Raw genomic sequence first — 13,395 nt, forward strand, 5'->3', positions numbered from 1 at the left:
CTAGTTAATAATTCGAATTTAAAGTAAGTGAGACAAATTAACCTTCATCTTTATAAAACAATAACAAAATGAAGTATGTTTGCTTTTTTCATATCTGGTGGAATTTATAAGAGGAAACAAAAAGGAAAAAGCCAACGGCACGCAGTGTTCCCATGTACTGACTGCGCTCGACGCTGCTTAACTTCGGTGATCGGACGAGAACCGGTGTTTTCAGCGTGATATGGCCGTTGACGAGAGTGCTAGTTAATAATTCGAATTTAAATTAAGTGAGACAAATTAACCTTCATCTATTTAAAACAATAATAAAAAGAAAATATGTTTGCTTTTTTCATATCTATTGGAATTTAAAAGAGGAAAAAATTGAGAAAGCTAACGGTACGCTGTGTTCCTAAGTGGTCTCCCTCCCAAGTACTGTCTGCGCTCGACGCTGCTTAACTTCGGTTATCGGACGAGAACCGGTGTAGTCAGCGTGATATGGCTGTTGCCGAGAGTGCTAGTTAATAATTTGAATCTAATTAAACTTCATCTTTATAAAACAATAACAAAAAAGATATGTTTGCTTTTTTCATATCTGGTGGAATTTAAAAGAGGAAACAAAAAGGAAAAAGCCAACGGCACGCAGTGTTCCCAAGTACTGACTGCGCTCGACGCTGCTTAACTTCGGTGATCGGACGAGAACCGGTGTTTTCAGCGTGATATGGCCGTTGCCGAGAGTGCTAGTTAATATTTCGAATTTAAATTAAGTGAGACAAATTAACCTTCATCTTTATAAAACAATATCAAAAAGAAGATATGTTTGCTTTTTTCATATCTGGTGGAATTTAAAAGAGGAAAAAATTGAGAAAGCTAACGGTACGCTGTGTTCCTAAGTGGTCTCCCTCCCAAGTACTGACTGTGCTCGACGCTGCTTAACTTCGGTTATCGGACGAGAACCGGTGTAGTCAGCGTGATATGGCTGTTGCCGAGAGTGCTAGTTAATAATTTGAATCTAATTAACCTTCGTCTTTATAAAACAATAACAAAAAGATGATATGTTTGCTTTTTTCATATCTGGTGGAATTTAAAAGAGGAAACAAAAAGGAAAAAGCCAACGGCACGCAGTGTTCCCAAGTACTGACTGCGCTCGACGCTGCTTAACTTCGGTGATCTGACGAGAACCGGTGTTTTCAGCGTGATATGGCCGTTGCCGAGAGTGCTAGTTAATAATTCGAATTTAAAGTAAGTGAGACAAATTAACCTTCATCTTTATAAAACAATAACAAAATGAAGTATGTTTGCTTTTTTCATATCTGGTGGAATTTATAAGAGGAAACAAAAAGGAAAAAGCCAACGGCACGCAGTGTTACCATGTACTGACTGCGCTCGACGCTGCTTAACTTCGGTGATCGGACGAGAACCGGTGTTTTCAGCGTGATATGGCCGTTTCCGAGAGTGCTAGTTAATAATTCGAATTTAAATTAAGTGAGACAAATTAACCTTCATCTATTTAAAACAATAACAAAAAGAAAATATGTTTGCTTTTTTCATATCTATTGGAATTTAAAAGAGGAAAAAATTGAGAAAGCTAACGGTACGCTGTGTTCCTAAGTGGTCTCCCTCCCAAGTACTGACTGCGCTCGACGCTGCTTAACTTCGGTTATCGGACGAGAACCGGTGTAGTCAGCGTGATATGGCTGTTGCCGAGAGTGCTAGTTAATAATTTGATTCTAATTAACCTTCATCTTTATAAAACAATAACAAAAAGATGATATGTTTGCTTTTTTCATATCTGGTGGAATTTAAAAGAGGAAACAAAAAGGAAAAAGCCAACGGCACGCAGTGTTCCCAAGTACTGACTGCGCTCGACGCAGCTTAACTTCGGTGATCGGACGAGAACCGGTGTTTTCAGCGTGATATGGCCGTTGCCGAGAGTGCTAGTCAATAATTCGAATTTAAAGTAAGTGAGACAAATTAACCTTCATCTTTATAAAACAATAATAAAATGAAGATATGTTTGCTTTTTTCATATCTGGTGGAATTTAAAAGAGGAAACAAAAAGGAAAAAGCCAACGGCACGCAGTGTTCCCAAGTACTGACTGCGCTCGACGCTGCTTAACTTCGGTGATCGGACGAGAACCGGTGTTTTCAGCGTGATATGGCCGTTGCCGAGAGTGCTAGTGAATAATTCGAATTTAAAGTAAGTGAGACAAATTAACCTTCATCTTTTTAAAACAATAACAAAATGAAGTATGTTTACTTTTTTCATATCTGGTGGAATTTATAAGAGGAAACAAAAAGGAAAAAGCCAACGGCACGCAGTGTTCCCATGTACTGACTGCGCTCGACGCTGCTTAACTTCGGTGATCGGACGAGAACCGGTGTTTTCAGCGTGATATGGCCGTTGCCGAGAGTGCTAGTTAATAATTCGAATTTAAAGTAAGTGAGACAAATTAACCTTCATCTTTTTAAAACAATAACAAAATGAAGTATGTTTACTTTTTTCATATCTGGTGGAATTTATAAGAGGAAACAAAAAGGAAAAAGCCAACGGCACGCAGTGTTCCCATGTACTGACTGCGCTCGACGCTGCTTAACTTCGGTGATCGGACGAGAACCGGTGTTTTCAGCGTGATATGGCCGTTGCCGAGAGTGCTAGTTAATAATTCGAATTTAAAGTAAGTGAGACAAATTAACCTTCATCTTTATAAAACAATAACAAAATGAAGTATGTTTGCTTTTTTCATATCTATTGGAATTTAAAAGACAAAAAAAAAAGTGAAAAAGCTAACGGCAAGCAGTGTTCCTAAGTGGCCTTTCTCCCAAGTACTGACTGCGCTCGACGCTGATTAACTTCGGTGATCGGACGAGAACCGGTGTTTTCAGCGTGATATGGCCGTTTCCGAGAGTGCTAGTTAATAATTCGAATTTAAATTAAGTGAGACAAATTAACCTTCATCTATTTAAAACAATAACAAAAAGAAAATATGTTTGCTTTTTTCATATCTATTGGAATTTAAAAGAGGAAAAAATTGAGAAAGCTAACGGTACGCTGTGTTCCTAAGTGGTCTCCCTCCCAAGTACTGACTGCGCTCGACGCTGCTTAACTTCGGTTATCGGACGAGAACCGGTGTAGTCAGCGTGATATGGCTGTTGCCGAGAGTGCTAGTTAATAATTTGATTCTAATTAACCTTCATCTTTATAAAACAATAACAAAAAGATGATATGTTTGCTTTTTTCATATCTGGTGGAATTTAAAAGAGGAAACAAAAAGGAAAAAGCTAACGGCACGCAGTGTTCCCAAGTACTGACTGCGCTCGACGCAGCTTAACTTCGGTGATCGGACGAGAACCGGTGTTTTCAGCGTGATATGGCCGTTGCCGAGAGTGCTAGTCAATAATTCGAATTTAAAGTAAGTGAGACAAATTAACCTTCATCTTTATAAAACAATAATAAAATGAAGATATGTTTGCTTTTTTCATATCTGGTGGAATTTAAAAGAGGAAACAAAAAGGAAAAAGCCAACGGCACGCAGTGTTCCCAAGTACTGACTGCGCTCGACGCTGCTTAACTTCGGTGATCGGACGAGAACCGGTGTTTTCAGCGTGATATGGCCGTTGCCGAGAGTGCTAGTTAATAATTCGAATTTAAAGTAAGTGAGACAAATTAACCTTCATCTTTTTAAAACAATAACAAAATGAAGTATGTTTACTTTTTTCATATCTGGTGGAATTTATAAGAGGAAACAAAAAGGAAAAAGCCAACGGCACGCAGTGTTCCCATGTACTGACTGCGCTCGACGCTGCTTAACTTCGGTGATCGGACGAGAACCGGTGTTTTCAGCGTGATATGGCCGTTGCCGAGAGTGCTAGTTAATAATTCGAATTTAAAGCAAGTGAGACAAATTAACCTTCATCTTTATAAAACAATAACAAAATGAAGTATGTTTGCTTTTTTCATATCTATTGGAATTTAAAAGACAAAAAAAAAAGTGAAAAAGCTAACGGCAAGCAGTGTTCCTAAGTGGCCTTTCTCCCAAGTACTGACTGCGCTCGACGCTGATTAACTTCGGTGATCGGACGAGAACCGGTGTTTTCAGCGTGATATGGCCGTTGCCGAGAGTGCTAGTTAATAATTCGAATTTAAAGTAAGTGAGACAAATTAACCTTCATCTTTTTAAAACAATAACAAAATGAAGTATGTTTGCTTTTTTCATATCTGGTGGAATTTATAAGAGGAAACAAAAAGGAAAAAGCCAACGGCACGCAGTGTTCCCATGTACTGACTGCGCTCGACGCTGCTTAACTTCGGTGATCGGACGAGAACCGGTGTTTTCAGCGTGATATGGCCGTTGACGAGAGTGCTAGTTAATAAATCTGTGAATTATTTCTTTAACATTACGGGAGAGTGTGGGTTCTTATCTAGAAGGGCCTACCGGCCCTCTAGAATTCGAATTTAAATTAAGTGAGACAAATTAACCTTCATCTATTTAAAACAATAACAAAAAGAAAATATGTTTGCTTTTTTCATATCTATTGGAATTTAAAAGAGGAAAAAATTGAGAAAGCTAACGGTACGCTGTGTTCCTAAGTGGTCTCCCTCCCAAGTACTGACTGCGCTCGACGCTGCTTAACTTCGGTTATCGGACGAGAACCGGTGTAGTCAGCGTGATATGGCTGTTGCCGAGAGTGCTAGTTAATAATTTGATTCTAATTAACCTTCATCTTTATAAAACAATAACAAAAAGATGATATGTTTGCTTTTTTCATATCTGGTGGAATTTAAAAGAGGAAACAAAAAGGAAAAAGCTAACGGCACGCAGTGTTCCCAAGTACTGACTGCGCTCGACGCAGCTTAACTTCGGTGATCGGACGAGAACCGGTGTTTTCAGCGTGATATGGCCGTTGCCGAGAGTGCTAGTCAATAATTCGAATTTAAAGTAAGTGAGACAAATTAACCTTCATCTTTATAAAACAATAATAAAATGAAGATATGTTTGCTTTTTTCATATCTGGTGGAATTTAAAAGAGGAAACAAAAAGGAAAAAGCCAACGGCACGCAGTGTTCCCAAGTACTGACTGCGCTCGACGCTGCTTAACTTCGGTGATCGGACGAGAACCGGTGTTTTCAGCGTGATATGGCCGTTGCCGAGAGTGCTAGTTAATAATTCGAATTTAAAGTAAGTGAGACAAATTAACCTTCATCTTTTTAAAACAATAACAAAATGAAGTATGTTTACTTTTTTCATATCTGGTGGAATTTATAAGAGGAAACAAAAAGGAAAAAGCCAACGGCACGCAGTGTTCCCATGTACTGACTGCGCTCGACGCTGCTTAACTTCGGTGATCGGACGAGAACCGGTGTTTTCAGCGTGATATGGCCGTTGCCGAGAGTGCTAGTTAATAATTCGAATTTAAAGCAAGTGAGACAAATTAACCTTCATCTTTATAAAACAATAACAAAATGAAGTATGTTTGCTTTTTTCATATCTATTGGAATTTAAAAGACAAAAAAAAAAGTGAAAAAGCTAACGGCAAGCAGTGTTCCTAAGTGGCCTTTCTCCCAAGTACTGACTGCGCTCGACGTTGATTAACTTCGGTGATCGGACGAGAACCGGTGTTTTCAGCGTGATATGGCCGTTGCCGAGAGTGCTAGTTAATAATTCGAATTTAAAGTAAGTGAGACAAATTAACCTTCATCTTTATAAAACAATAACAAAATGAAGTATGTTTGCTTTTTTCATATCTGGTGGAATTTATAAGAGGAAACAAAAAGGAAAAAGCCAACGGCACGCAGTGTTCCCATGTACTGACTGCGCTCGACGCTGCTTAACTTCGGTGTTCGGACGAGAACCGGTGTTTTCAGCGTGATATGGCCGTTGACGAGAGTGCTAGTTAATAAATCTGTGAATTATTTCTTTAACATTACGGGAGAGTGTGGGTTCTTATCTAGAAGGGCCTACCGGCCCTCTAGAATTCGAATTTAAATTAAGTGAGACAAATTAACCTTCATCTATTTAAAACAATAATAAAAAGAAAATATGTTTGCTTTTTTCATATCTATTGGAATTTAAAAGAGAAAAAATTGAGAAAGCTAACGGTACGCTGTGTTCCTAAGTGGTCTCCCTCCCAAGTACTGTCTGCGCTCGACGCTGCTTAACTTCGGTTATCGGACGAGAACCGGTGTAGTCAGCGTGATATGGCTGTTGCCGAGAGTGCTAGTTAATAATTTGAATCTAATTAAACTTCATCTTTATAAAACAATAACAAAAAAGATATGTTTGCTTTTTTCATATCTGGTGGAATTTAAAAGAGGAAACAAAAAGGAAAAAGCCAACGGCACGCAGTGTTCCCAAGTACTGACTGCGCTCGACGCTGCTTAACTTCGGTGATCGGACGAGAACCGGTGTTTTCAGCGTGATATGGCCGTTGCCGAGAGTGCTAGTTAATATTTCGAATTTAAATTAAGTGAGACAAATTAACCTTCATCTTTATAAAACAATATCAAAAAGAAGATATGTTTGCTTTTTTCATATCTGGTGGAATTTAAAAGAGGAATAAAAAGTGAAAAAGCCAACGACACGCCTTGTTCCTAAGTGGTCTCTCTCCCAAGTACTGACTGCGCTCGACCTTGCTTAACTTCCGTGATCGGACGAGAACCGGTGTATTCAGCGTGATATGGCCGTTGCCGACAGTTCTAGTTAATAATTTGAATTTAATTAACCTTCATCCTTATAAAACAACTACAAAAAGAAGATATGTTTGCTTTTTTCATATCTGGTGGAATTTAAAAGAGGAAACAAAAAGGGAAAAGCCAACGGCACGCAGTGTTCAAAAGTACTGACTGCGCTCGACGCTGCTTAACTTCGGTGATCGGACGAGAACCGGTGTTTTCAGCGTGATATGGCCGTTGCCGAGAGTGCTAGTCAATAATTCGAATTTAAAGTAAGTGAGACAAATTAACCTTCATCTTTATAAAACAATAATAAAATGAAGATATGTTTGCTTTTTTCATATCTGGTGGAATTTAAAAGAGGAAACAAAAAGGAAAAAGCCAACGGCACGCAGTGTTCCCAAGTACTGACTGCGCTCGACGCTGCTTAACTTCGGTGATCGGACGAGAACCGGTGTTTTCAGCGTGATATGGCCGTTGCCGAGAGTGCTAGTTAATAATTCGAATTTAAAGTAAGTGAGACAAATTAACCTTCATCTTTTTAAAACAATAACAAAATGAAGTATGTTTACTTTTTTCATATCTGGTGGAATTTATAAGAGGAAACAAAAAGGAAAAAGCCAACGGCACGCAGTGTTCCCATGTACTGACTGCGCTCGACGCTGCTTAACTTCGGTGATCGGACGAGAACCGGTGTTTTCAGCGTGATATGGCCGTTGCCGAGAGTGCTAGTTAATAATTCGAATTTAAAGCAAGTGAGACAAATTAACCTTCATCTTTATAAAACAATAACAAAATGAAGTATGTTTGCTTTTTTCATATCTATTGGAATTTAAAAGACAAAAAAAAAAGTGAAAAAGCTAACGGCAAGCAGTGTTCCTAAGTGGCCTTTCTCCCAAGTACTGACTGCGCTCGACGCTGATTAACTTCGGTGATCGGACGAGAACCGGTGTTTTCAGCGTGATATGGCCGTTGCCGAGAGTGCTAGTTAATAATTCGAATTTAAAGTAAGTGAGACAAATTAACCTTCATCTTTATAAAACAATAACAAAATGAAGTATGTTTGCTTTTTTCATATCTGGTGGAATTTATAAGAGGAAACAAAAAGGAAAAAGCCAACGGCACGCAGTGTTCCCATGTACTGACTGCGCTCGACGCTGCTTAACTTCGGTGATCGGACGAGAACCGGTGTTTTCAGCGTGATATGGCCGTTGACGAGAGTGCTAGTTAATAATTCGAATTTAAATTAAGTGAGACAAATTAACCTTCATCTATTTAAAACAATAATAAAAAGAAAATATGTTTGCTTATTTCATATCTATTGGAATTTAAAAGAGAAAAAATTGAGAAAGCTAACGGTACGCTGTGTTCCTAAGTGGTCTCCCTCCCAAGTACTGTCTGCGCTCGACGCTGCTTAACTTCGGTTATCGGACGAGAACCGGTGTAGTCAGCGTGATATGGCTGTTGCCGAGAGTGCTAGTTAATAATTTGAATCTAATTAAACTTCATCTTTATAAAACAATAACAAAAAAGATATGTTTGCTTTTTTCATATCTGGTGGAATTTAAAAGAGGAAACAAAAAGGAAAAAGCCAACGGCACGCAGTGTTCCCAAGTACTGACTGCGCTCGACGCTGCTTAACTTCGGTGATCGGACGAGAACCGGTGTTTTCAGCGTGATATGGCCGTTGCCGAGAGTGCTAGTTAATATTTCGAATTTAAATTAAGTGAGACAAATTAACCTTCATCTTTATAAAACAATATCAAAAAGAAGATATGTTTGCTTTTTTCATATCTGGTGGAATTTAAAAGAGGAATAAAAAGTGAAAAAGCCAACGACACGCCTTGTTCCTAAGTGGTCTCTCTCCCAAGTACTGACTGCGCTCGACCTTGCTTAACTTCCGTGATCGGACGAGAACCGGTGTATTCAGCGTGATATGGCCGTTGCCGACAGTTCTAGTTAATAATTTGAATTTAATTAACCTTCATCCTTATAAAACAACTACAAAAAGAAGATATGTTTGCTTTTTTCATATCTGGTGGAATTTAAAAGAGGAAACAAAAAGGGAAAAGCCAACGGCACGCAGTGTTCAAAAGTACTGACTGCGCTCGACGCTGCTTAACTTCGGTGATCGGACGAGAACCGGTGTTTTCAGCGTGATATGGCCGTTGCCGAGAGCGTTAGTTAATAATTCGAATTTAAATTAAGTGAGACAAATTAACCTTCATCTATTTAAAACAATAATAAAAAGAAAATATGTTTGCTTTTTTCATATCTATTGGAATTTAAAAGAGGAAAAAATTGAGAAAGCTAACGGTACGCTGTGTTCCTAAGTGGTCTCCCTCCCAAGTACTGTCTGCGCTCGACGCTGCTTAACTTCGGTTATCGGACGAGAACCGGTGTAGTCAGCGTGATATGGCTGTTGCCGAGAGTGCTAGTTAATAATTTGAATCTAATTAAACTTCATCTTTATAAAACAATAACAAAAAAGATATGTTTGCTTTTTTCATATCTGGTGGAATTTAAAAGAGGAAACAAAAAGGAAAAAGCCAACGGCACGCAGTGTTCCCAAGTACTGACTGCGCTCGACGCTGCTTAACTTCGGTGATCGGACGAGAACCGGTGTTTTCAGCGTGATATGGCCGTTGCCGAGAGTGCTAGTTAATATTTCGAATTTAAATTAAGTGAGACAAATTAACCTTCATCTTTATAAAACAATATCAAAAAGAAGATATGTTTGCTTTTTTCATATCTGGTGGAATTTAAAAGAGGAATAAAAAGTGAAAAAGCCAACGACACGCCTTGTTCCTAAGTGGTCTCCCTCCCAAGTACTGACTGCGCTCGACCTTGCTTAACTTCCGTGATCGGACGAGAACCGGTGTATTCAGCGTGATATGGCCGTTGCCGACAGTTCTAGTTAGTAATTTGAATTTAATTAACCTTCATCCTTATAAAACAACTACAAAAAGAAGATATGTTTGCTTTTTTCATATCTGGTGGAATTTAAAAGAGGAAACAAAAAGGGAAAAGACAACGGCACGCAGTGTTCAAAAGTACTGACTGCGCTCGACGCTGCTTAACTTCGGTGATCGGACGAGAACCGGTGTTTTCAGCGTGATATGGCCGTTGCCGAGAGCGTTAGTTAATAATTCGAATTTAAATTAAGTGAGACAAATTAACCTTCATCTTTTTAAAACAAAAAAAAAAGAAAATATGTTTGCGTTTTTCATATCTATTGGAATTTAAAAGAGGAAAAAAGGTGAAAAAGCCAACGGGACGCACTGTTCCTAAGTGGTCTCCCTCCCAAGTACTGACTGCGCTCGACGCTGCTTAACTTCGGCGATCGGACGAGAACCGGTGTATTCAGCGTGATGTGGCCGTTGCCGACAGTGCTAGTTAATAATTTGAATTTAATTAACCTTCATCTTTATAAAACAATAACAAAAAGAAGATATGCTTGCTTTTTTCATATCTGGTGGAAATTAAAAGAGGAAACAAAAAAAAAAGCCAACGGCACGCAGTGTTACCAAGTACTGACTGAGCTCCACGCTGCTTAACTTCGGTGATCGGACGAGAACCGGTGTTTTCAGCGTGATATGGCCGTAGCCGAGAGTGCTAGTTAATAATTTGAATTTAATTAACCTTCATCTTTATAAAACAATAACAAAAAGAAGATATGTTTGTTTTTTCATATCTGGTGGAATTTAAGAGGAAACAAAAGTGAAAAAGCCAACGGCACGCAGTGTTCCCAAGAACTGACTGCGCTCGACGCTGCTTAACTTCGGTGATCGGACGAGAACCGGTGTTTTCAGCGTGATATGGCCGTTGCCGAGAGTGCTAGTTAATAATTCGAATTTAAATTAAGTGAGACAAATTAACCTTCATCTATTTAAAACAATAACAAAAAGAAAATATGTTTGCTTTTTTCATATCTATTGGAATTTAAAAAAGGAAAAAAATTGAGAAAGCTAACGGTACGCAGTGTTCCTAAGTGGTCTCCCTCCCAAGTACTGACTGCGCTCGACGCTGCTTAACTTCGGTTATCGGACGAGAACCGGTGTAGTCAGCGTGATATGGCTGTTGCCGAGAGTGCTAGTTAATAATTTGAATCTAATTAAACTTCATCTTTATAAAACAATAACAAAAAAGATATGTTTGCTTTTTTCATATCTGGTGGAATTTAAAAGAGGAAACAAAAAGGAAAAAGCCAACGGCACGCAGTGTTCCCAAGTACTGACTGCGCTCGACGCTGCTTAACTTCGGTGATCGGACGAGAACCGGTGTTTTCAGCGTGATAGGGCCGTTGCCGAGAGTGCTAGTTAATATTTCGAATTTAAATTAAGTGAGACAAATTAACCTTCATCTTTATAAAACAATATCAAAAAGAAGATATGTTTGCTTTTTTCATATCTGGTGGAATTTAAAAGAGGAATAGAAAGTGAAAAAGCCAACGACACGCCTTGTTCCTAAGTGGTCTCCCTCCCAAGTACTGACTGCGCTCGACCTTGCTTAACTTCCGTGATCGGACGAGAACCGGTGTATTCAGCGTGATATGGCCGTTGCCGACAGTTCTAGTTAATAATTTGAATTTAATTAACCTTCATCCTTATAAAACAACTACAAAAAGAAGATATGTTTGCTTTTTTCATATCTGGTGGAATTTAAAAGAGGAAACAAAAAGGGAAAAGCCAACGGCACGCAGTGTTCAAAAGTACTGACTGCGCTCGACGCTGCTTAACTTCGGTGATCGGACGAGAACCGGTGTTTTCAGCGTGATATGGCCGTTGCCGAGAGCGTTAGTTAATAATTCGAATTTAAATTAAGTGAGACAAATTAACCTTCATCTTTTTTAAACAAAAAAAAAAGAAAATATGTTTGCGTTTTTCATATCTATTGGAATTTAAAAGAGGAAAAAAGGTGAAAAAGCCAACGGGACGCACTGTTCCTAAGTGGTCTCCCTCCCAAGTACTGACTGCGCTCGACGCTGCTTAACTTCGGTGATCGGACGAGAACCGGTGTATTCAGCGTGATGTGGCCGTTGCCGACAGTGCTAGTTAATAATTTGAATTTAATTAACCTTCATCTTTATAAAACAATAACAAAAAGAAGATATGCTTGCTTTTTTCATATCTGGTGGAAATTAAAAGAGGAAACAAAAAAAAAGCCAACGGCACGCAGTGTTACCAAGTACTGACTGAGCTCCACGCTGCTTAACTTCGGTGATCGGACGAGAACCGGTGTTTTCAGCGTGATATGGCCGTTGCCGAGAGTGCTAGTTAATAATTTGAATTTAATTAACCTTCATCTTTATAAAACAATAACAAAAAGAAGATATGTTTGTTTTTTCATATCTGGTGGAATTTAAGAGGAAACAAAAGTGAAAAAGCCAACGGCACGCAGTGTTCCCAAGAACTGACTGCGCTCGACGCTGCTTAACTTCGGTGATCGGACGAGAACCGGTGTTTTCAGCGTGATATGGCCGTTGCCGAGAGTGCTAGTTAATAATTCGAATTTAAATTAAGTGAGACAAATTAACCTTCATCTATTTAAAACAATAACAAAAAGAAAATATGTTTGCTTTTTTCATATCTATTGGAATTAAAAAAAGGAAAAAAATTGAGAAAGCTAACGGTACGCAGTGTTCCTAAGTGGTCTCCCTCCCAAGTACTGACTGCGCTCGACGCTGCTTAACTTCGGTTATCGGACGAGAACCGGTGTAGTCAGCGTGATATGGCTGTTGCCGAGAGTGCTAGTTAATAATTTGAATCTAATTAACCTTCATCTTTATAAAACAATAACAAAAAGATGATATGTTTGCTTTTTTCATATCTGGTGGAATTTAAAAGAGGAAACAAAAAGGAAAAAGCCAACGGCACGCAGTGTTTCCAAGTACTGACTGCGCTCGACGCTGCTTAACTTCGGTGATCGGACGAGAACCGGTGTTTTCAGCGTGATATGGCCGTTGCCGAGAGTGCTAGTTAATATTTCGAATTTAAATTAAGTGAGACAAATTAACCTTCATCTTTATAAAACAATATCAAAAAGAAGATATGTTTGCTTTTTTCATATCTGGTGGAATTTAAAAGAGGAAAAAATTGAGAAAGCTAACGGTACGCTGTGTTCCTAAGTGGTCTCCCTCCCAAGTACTGACTGTGCTCGACGCTGCTTAACTTCGGTTATCGGACGAGAACCGGTGTAGTCAGCGTGATATGGCTGTTGCCGAGAGTGCTAGTTAATAATTTGAATCTAATTAACCTTCATCTTTATAAAACAATAACAAAAAGATGATATGTTTGCTTTTTTCATATCTGGTGGAATTTAAAAGAGGAAACAAAAAGGAAAAAGCCAACGGCACGCAGTGTTCCCAAGTACTGACTGCGCTCGACGCAGCTTAACTTCGGTGATCGGACGAGAACCGGTGTTTTCAGCGTGATATGGCCGTTGCCGAGAGTGCTAGTCAATAATTCGAATTTAAAGTAAGTGAGACAAATTAACCTTCATCTTTATAAAACAGTAATAAAATGAAGATATGTTTGCTTTTTTCATATCTGGTGGAATTTAAAAGAGGAAACAAAAAGGAAAAAGCCAACGGCACGCAGTGTTCCCAAGTACTGACTGCGCTCGACGCTGCTTAACTTCGGTGATCGGACGAGAACCGGTGTTTTCAGCGTGATATGGCCGTTGCCGAGAGTGCTAGTTAATATTTCGAATTTAAATTAAGTGAGACAAATTAACCTTCATCTTTA

General features: G+C 38.9%; 54 pseudogenes; all 54 read right to left on the reverse strand.

Moving 5' to 3' along the window:
* Positions 1 to 129: 129 nt before the first annotated feature.
* Positions 130 to 232, reverse strand: LOC149591570 (5S ribosomal RNA; annotated as a pseudogene).
* Positions 233 to 367: 135 nt separating this feature from the next.
* Positions 368 to 486, reverse strand: LOC149591571 (5S ribosomal RNA; annotated as a pseudogene).
* A 120-nt stretch (positions 487 to 606) lies between these two features.
* LOC149591572 (5S ribosomal RNA) lies at positions 607 to 709 on the reverse strand (annotated as a pseudogene).
* Positions 710 to 844: 135 nt separating this feature from the next.
* Positions 845 to 963, reverse strand: LOC149591573 (5S ribosomal RNA; annotated as a pseudogene).
* A 122-nt stretch (positions 964 to 1,085) lies between these two features.
* LOC149591574 (5S ribosomal RNA) lies at positions 1,086 to 1,188 on the reverse strand (annotated as a pseudogene).
* Positions 1,189 to 1,324: 136 nt separating this feature from the next.
* On the reverse strand, positions 1,325 to 1,427 carry LOC149591575 (5S ribosomal RNA; annotated as a pseudogene).
* A 135-nt stretch (positions 1,428 to 1,562) lies between these two features.
* Positions 1,563 to 1,681, reverse strand: LOC149591576 (5S ribosomal RNA; annotated as a pseudogene).
* Positions 1,682 to 1,803: 122 nt separating this feature from the next.
* On the reverse strand, positions 1,804 to 1,906 carry LOC149591577 (5S ribosomal RNA; annotated as a pseudogene).
* A 137-nt stretch (positions 1,907 to 2,043) lies between these two features.
* Positions 2,044 to 2,146, reverse strand: LOC149591578 (5S ribosomal RNA; annotated as a pseudogene).
* A 136-nt stretch (positions 2,147 to 2,282) lies between these two features.
* Positions 2,283 to 2,385, reverse strand: LOC149591579 (5S ribosomal RNA; annotated as a pseudogene).
* Positions 2,386 to 2,521: 136 nt separating this feature from the next.
* Positions 2,522 to 2,624, reverse strand: LOC149591580 (5S ribosomal RNA; annotated as a pseudogene).
* Positions 2,625 to 2,761: 137 nt separating this feature from the next.
* LOC149591581 (5S ribosomal RNA) lies at positions 2,762 to 2,880 on the reverse strand (annotated as a pseudogene).
* Positions 2,881 to 3,015: 135 nt separating this feature from the next.
* LOC149591582 (5S ribosomal RNA) lies at positions 3,016 to 3,134 on the reverse strand (annotated as a pseudogene).
* A 122-nt stretch (positions 3,135 to 3,256) lies between these two features.
* LOC149591583 (5S ribosomal RNA) lies at positions 3,257 to 3,359 on the reverse strand (annotated as a pseudogene).
* A 137-nt stretch (positions 3,360 to 3,496) lies between these two features.
* LOC149591584 (5S ribosomal RNA) lies at positions 3,497 to 3,599 on the reverse strand (annotated as a pseudogene).
* A 136-nt stretch (positions 3,600 to 3,735) lies between these two features.
* On the reverse strand, positions 3,736 to 3,838 carry LOC149591585 (5S ribosomal RNA; annotated as a pseudogene).
* Positions 3,839 to 3,975: 137 nt separating this feature from the next.
* On the reverse strand, positions 3,976 to 4,094 carry LOC149591586 (5S ribosomal RNA; annotated as a pseudogene).
* A 136-nt stretch (positions 4,095 to 4,230) lies between these two features.
* On the reverse strand, positions 4,231 to 4,333 carry LOC149591587 (5S ribosomal RNA; annotated as a pseudogene).
* Positions 4,334 to 4,542: 209 nt separating this feature from the next.
* LOC149591588 (5S ribosomal RNA) lies at positions 4,543 to 4,661 on the reverse strand (annotated as a pseudogene).
* Positions 4,662 to 4,783: 122 nt separating this feature from the next.
* Positions 4,784 to 4,886, reverse strand: LOC149591589 (5S ribosomal RNA; annotated as a pseudogene).
* Positions 4,887 to 5,023: 137 nt separating this feature from the next.
* Positions 5,024 to 5,126, reverse strand: LOC149591590 (5S ribosomal RNA; annotated as a pseudogene).
* Positions 5,127 to 5,262: 136 nt separating this feature from the next.
* On the reverse strand, positions 5,263 to 5,365 carry LOC149591591 (5S ribosomal RNA; annotated as a pseudogene).
* A 137-nt stretch (positions 5,366 to 5,502) lies between these two features.
* Positions 5,503 to 5,621, reverse strand: LOC149591592 (5S ribosomal RNA; annotated as a pseudogene).
* Positions 5,622 to 5,757: 136 nt separating this feature from the next.
* LOC149591593 (5S ribosomal RNA) lies at positions 5,758 to 5,860 on the reverse strand (annotated as a pseudogene).
* A 208-nt stretch (positions 5,861 to 6,068) lies between these two features.
* Positions 6,069 to 6,187, reverse strand: LOC149591594 (5S ribosomal RNA; annotated as a pseudogene).
* A 120-nt stretch (positions 6,188 to 6,307) lies between these two features.
* LOC149591595 (5S ribosomal RNA) lies at positions 6,308 to 6,410 on the reverse strand (annotated as a pseudogene).
* Positions 6,411 to 6,547: 137 nt separating this feature from the next.
* On the reverse strand, positions 6,548 to 6,666 carry LOC149591596 (5S ribosomal RNA; annotated as a pseudogene).
* Positions 6,667 to 6,788: 122 nt separating this feature from the next.
* Positions 6,789 to 6,891, reverse strand: LOC149591597 (5S ribosomal RNA; annotated as a pseudogene).
* A 137-nt stretch (positions 6,892 to 7,028) lies between these two features.
* LOC149591598 (5S ribosomal RNA) lies at positions 7,029 to 7,131 on the reverse strand (annotated as a pseudogene).
* A 136-nt stretch (positions 7,132 to 7,267) lies between these two features.
* LOC149591599 (5S ribosomal RNA) lies at positions 7,268 to 7,370 on the reverse strand (annotated as a pseudogene).
* Positions 7,371 to 7,507: 137 nt separating this feature from the next.
* Positions 7,508 to 7,626, reverse strand: LOC149591600 (5S ribosomal RNA; annotated as a pseudogene).
* Positions 7,627 to 7,762: 136 nt separating this feature from the next.
* On the reverse strand, positions 7,763 to 7,865 carry LOC149591601 (5S ribosomal RNA; annotated as a pseudogene).
* A 134-nt stretch (positions 7,866 to 7,999) lies between these two features.
* LOC149591602 (5S ribosomal RNA) lies at positions 8,000 to 8,118 on the reverse strand (annotated as a pseudogene).
* Positions 8,119 to 8,238: 120 nt separating this feature from the next.
* On the reverse strand, positions 8,239 to 8,341 carry LOC149591603 (5S ribosomal RNA; annotated as a pseudogene).
* A 137-nt stretch (positions 8,342 to 8,478) lies between these two features.
* LOC149591604 (5S ribosomal RNA) lies at positions 8,479 to 8,597 on the reverse strand (annotated as a pseudogene).
* A 122-nt stretch (positions 8,598 to 8,719) lies between these two features.
* LOC149591605 (5S ribosomal RNA) lies at positions 8,720 to 8,822 on the reverse strand (annotated as a pseudogene).
* Positions 8,823 to 8,957: 135 nt separating this feature from the next.
* LOC149591606 (5S ribosomal RNA) lies at positions 8,958 to 9,076 on the reverse strand (annotated as a pseudogene).
* A 120-nt stretch (positions 9,077 to 9,196) lies between these two features.
* Positions 9,197 to 9,299, reverse strand: LOC149591607 (5S ribosomal RNA; annotated as a pseudogene).
* A 137-nt stretch (positions 9,300 to 9,436) lies between these two features.
* Positions 9,437 to 9,555, reverse strand: LOC149591608 (5S ribosomal RNA; annotated as a pseudogene).
* Positions 9,556 to 9,677: 122 nt separating this feature from the next.
* LOC149591609 (5S ribosomal RNA) lies at positions 9,678 to 9,780 on the reverse strand (annotated as a pseudogene).
* Positions 9,781 to 9,915: 135 nt separating this feature from the next.
* On the reverse strand, positions 9,916 to 10,034 carry LOC149591610 (5S ribosomal RNA; annotated as a pseudogene).
* A 342-nt stretch (positions 10,035 to 10,376) lies between these two features.
* Positions 10,377 to 10,479, reverse strand: LOC149591611 (5S ribosomal RNA; annotated as a pseudogene).
* A 136-nt stretch (positions 10,480 to 10,615) lies between these two features.
* Positions 10,616 to 10,734, reverse strand: LOC149591612 (5S ribosomal RNA; annotated as a pseudogene).
* A 120-nt stretch (positions 10,735 to 10,854) lies between these two features.
* LOC149591613 (5S ribosomal RNA) lies at positions 10,855 to 10,957 on the reverse strand (annotated as a pseudogene).
* A 137-nt stretch (positions 10,958 to 11,094) lies between these two features.
* Positions 11,095 to 11,213, reverse strand: LOC149591614 (5S ribosomal RNA; annotated as a pseudogene).
* A 122-nt stretch (positions 11,214 to 11,335) lies between these two features.
* Positions 11,336 to 11,438, reverse strand: LOC149591615 (5S ribosomal RNA; annotated as a pseudogene).
* Positions 11,439 to 11,573: 135 nt separating this feature from the next.
* LOC149591616 (5S ribosomal RNA) lies at positions 11,574 to 11,692 on the reverse strand (annotated as a pseudogene).
* Positions 11,693 to 11,811: 119 nt separating this feature from the next.
* LOC149591617 (5S ribosomal RNA) lies at positions 11,812 to 11,914 on the reverse strand (annotated as a pseudogene).
* A 119-nt stretch (positions 11,915 to 12,033) lies between these two features.
* LOC149591618 (5S ribosomal RNA) lies at positions 12,034 to 12,136 on the reverse strand (annotated as a pseudogene).
* A 136-nt stretch (positions 12,137 to 12,272) lies between these two features.
* On the reverse strand, positions 12,273 to 12,391 carry LOC149591619 (5S ribosomal RNA; annotated as a pseudogene).
* Positions 12,392 to 12,513: 122 nt separating this feature from the next.
* Positions 12,514 to 12,616, reverse strand: LOC149591620 (5S ribosomal RNA; annotated as a pseudogene).
* A 135-nt stretch (positions 12,617 to 12,751) lies between these two features.
* LOC149591621 (5S ribosomal RNA) lies at positions 12,752 to 12,870 on the reverse strand (annotated as a pseudogene).
* A 122-nt stretch (positions 12,871 to 12,992) lies between these two features.
* On the reverse strand, positions 12,993 to 13,095 carry LOC149591622 (5S ribosomal RNA; annotated as a pseudogene).
* Positions 13,096 to 13,232: 137 nt separating this feature from the next.
* On the reverse strand, positions 13,233 to 13,335 carry LOC149591623 (5S ribosomal RNA; annotated as a pseudogene).
* Positions 13,336 to 13,395: the final 60 nt, after the last annotated feature.

This window comes from Phalangium opilio, unplaced genomic scaffold (assembly GCF_054372755.1).
Source record: "Phalangium opilio isolate 3A_F unplaced genomic scaffold, DU_Popi_V2 ptg000505l_1, whole genome shotgun sequence".
Classification (NCBI taxonomy): domain Eukaryota; kingdom Metazoa; phylum Arthropoda; class Arachnida; order Opiliones; family Phalangiidae; genus Phalangium; species Phalangium opilio.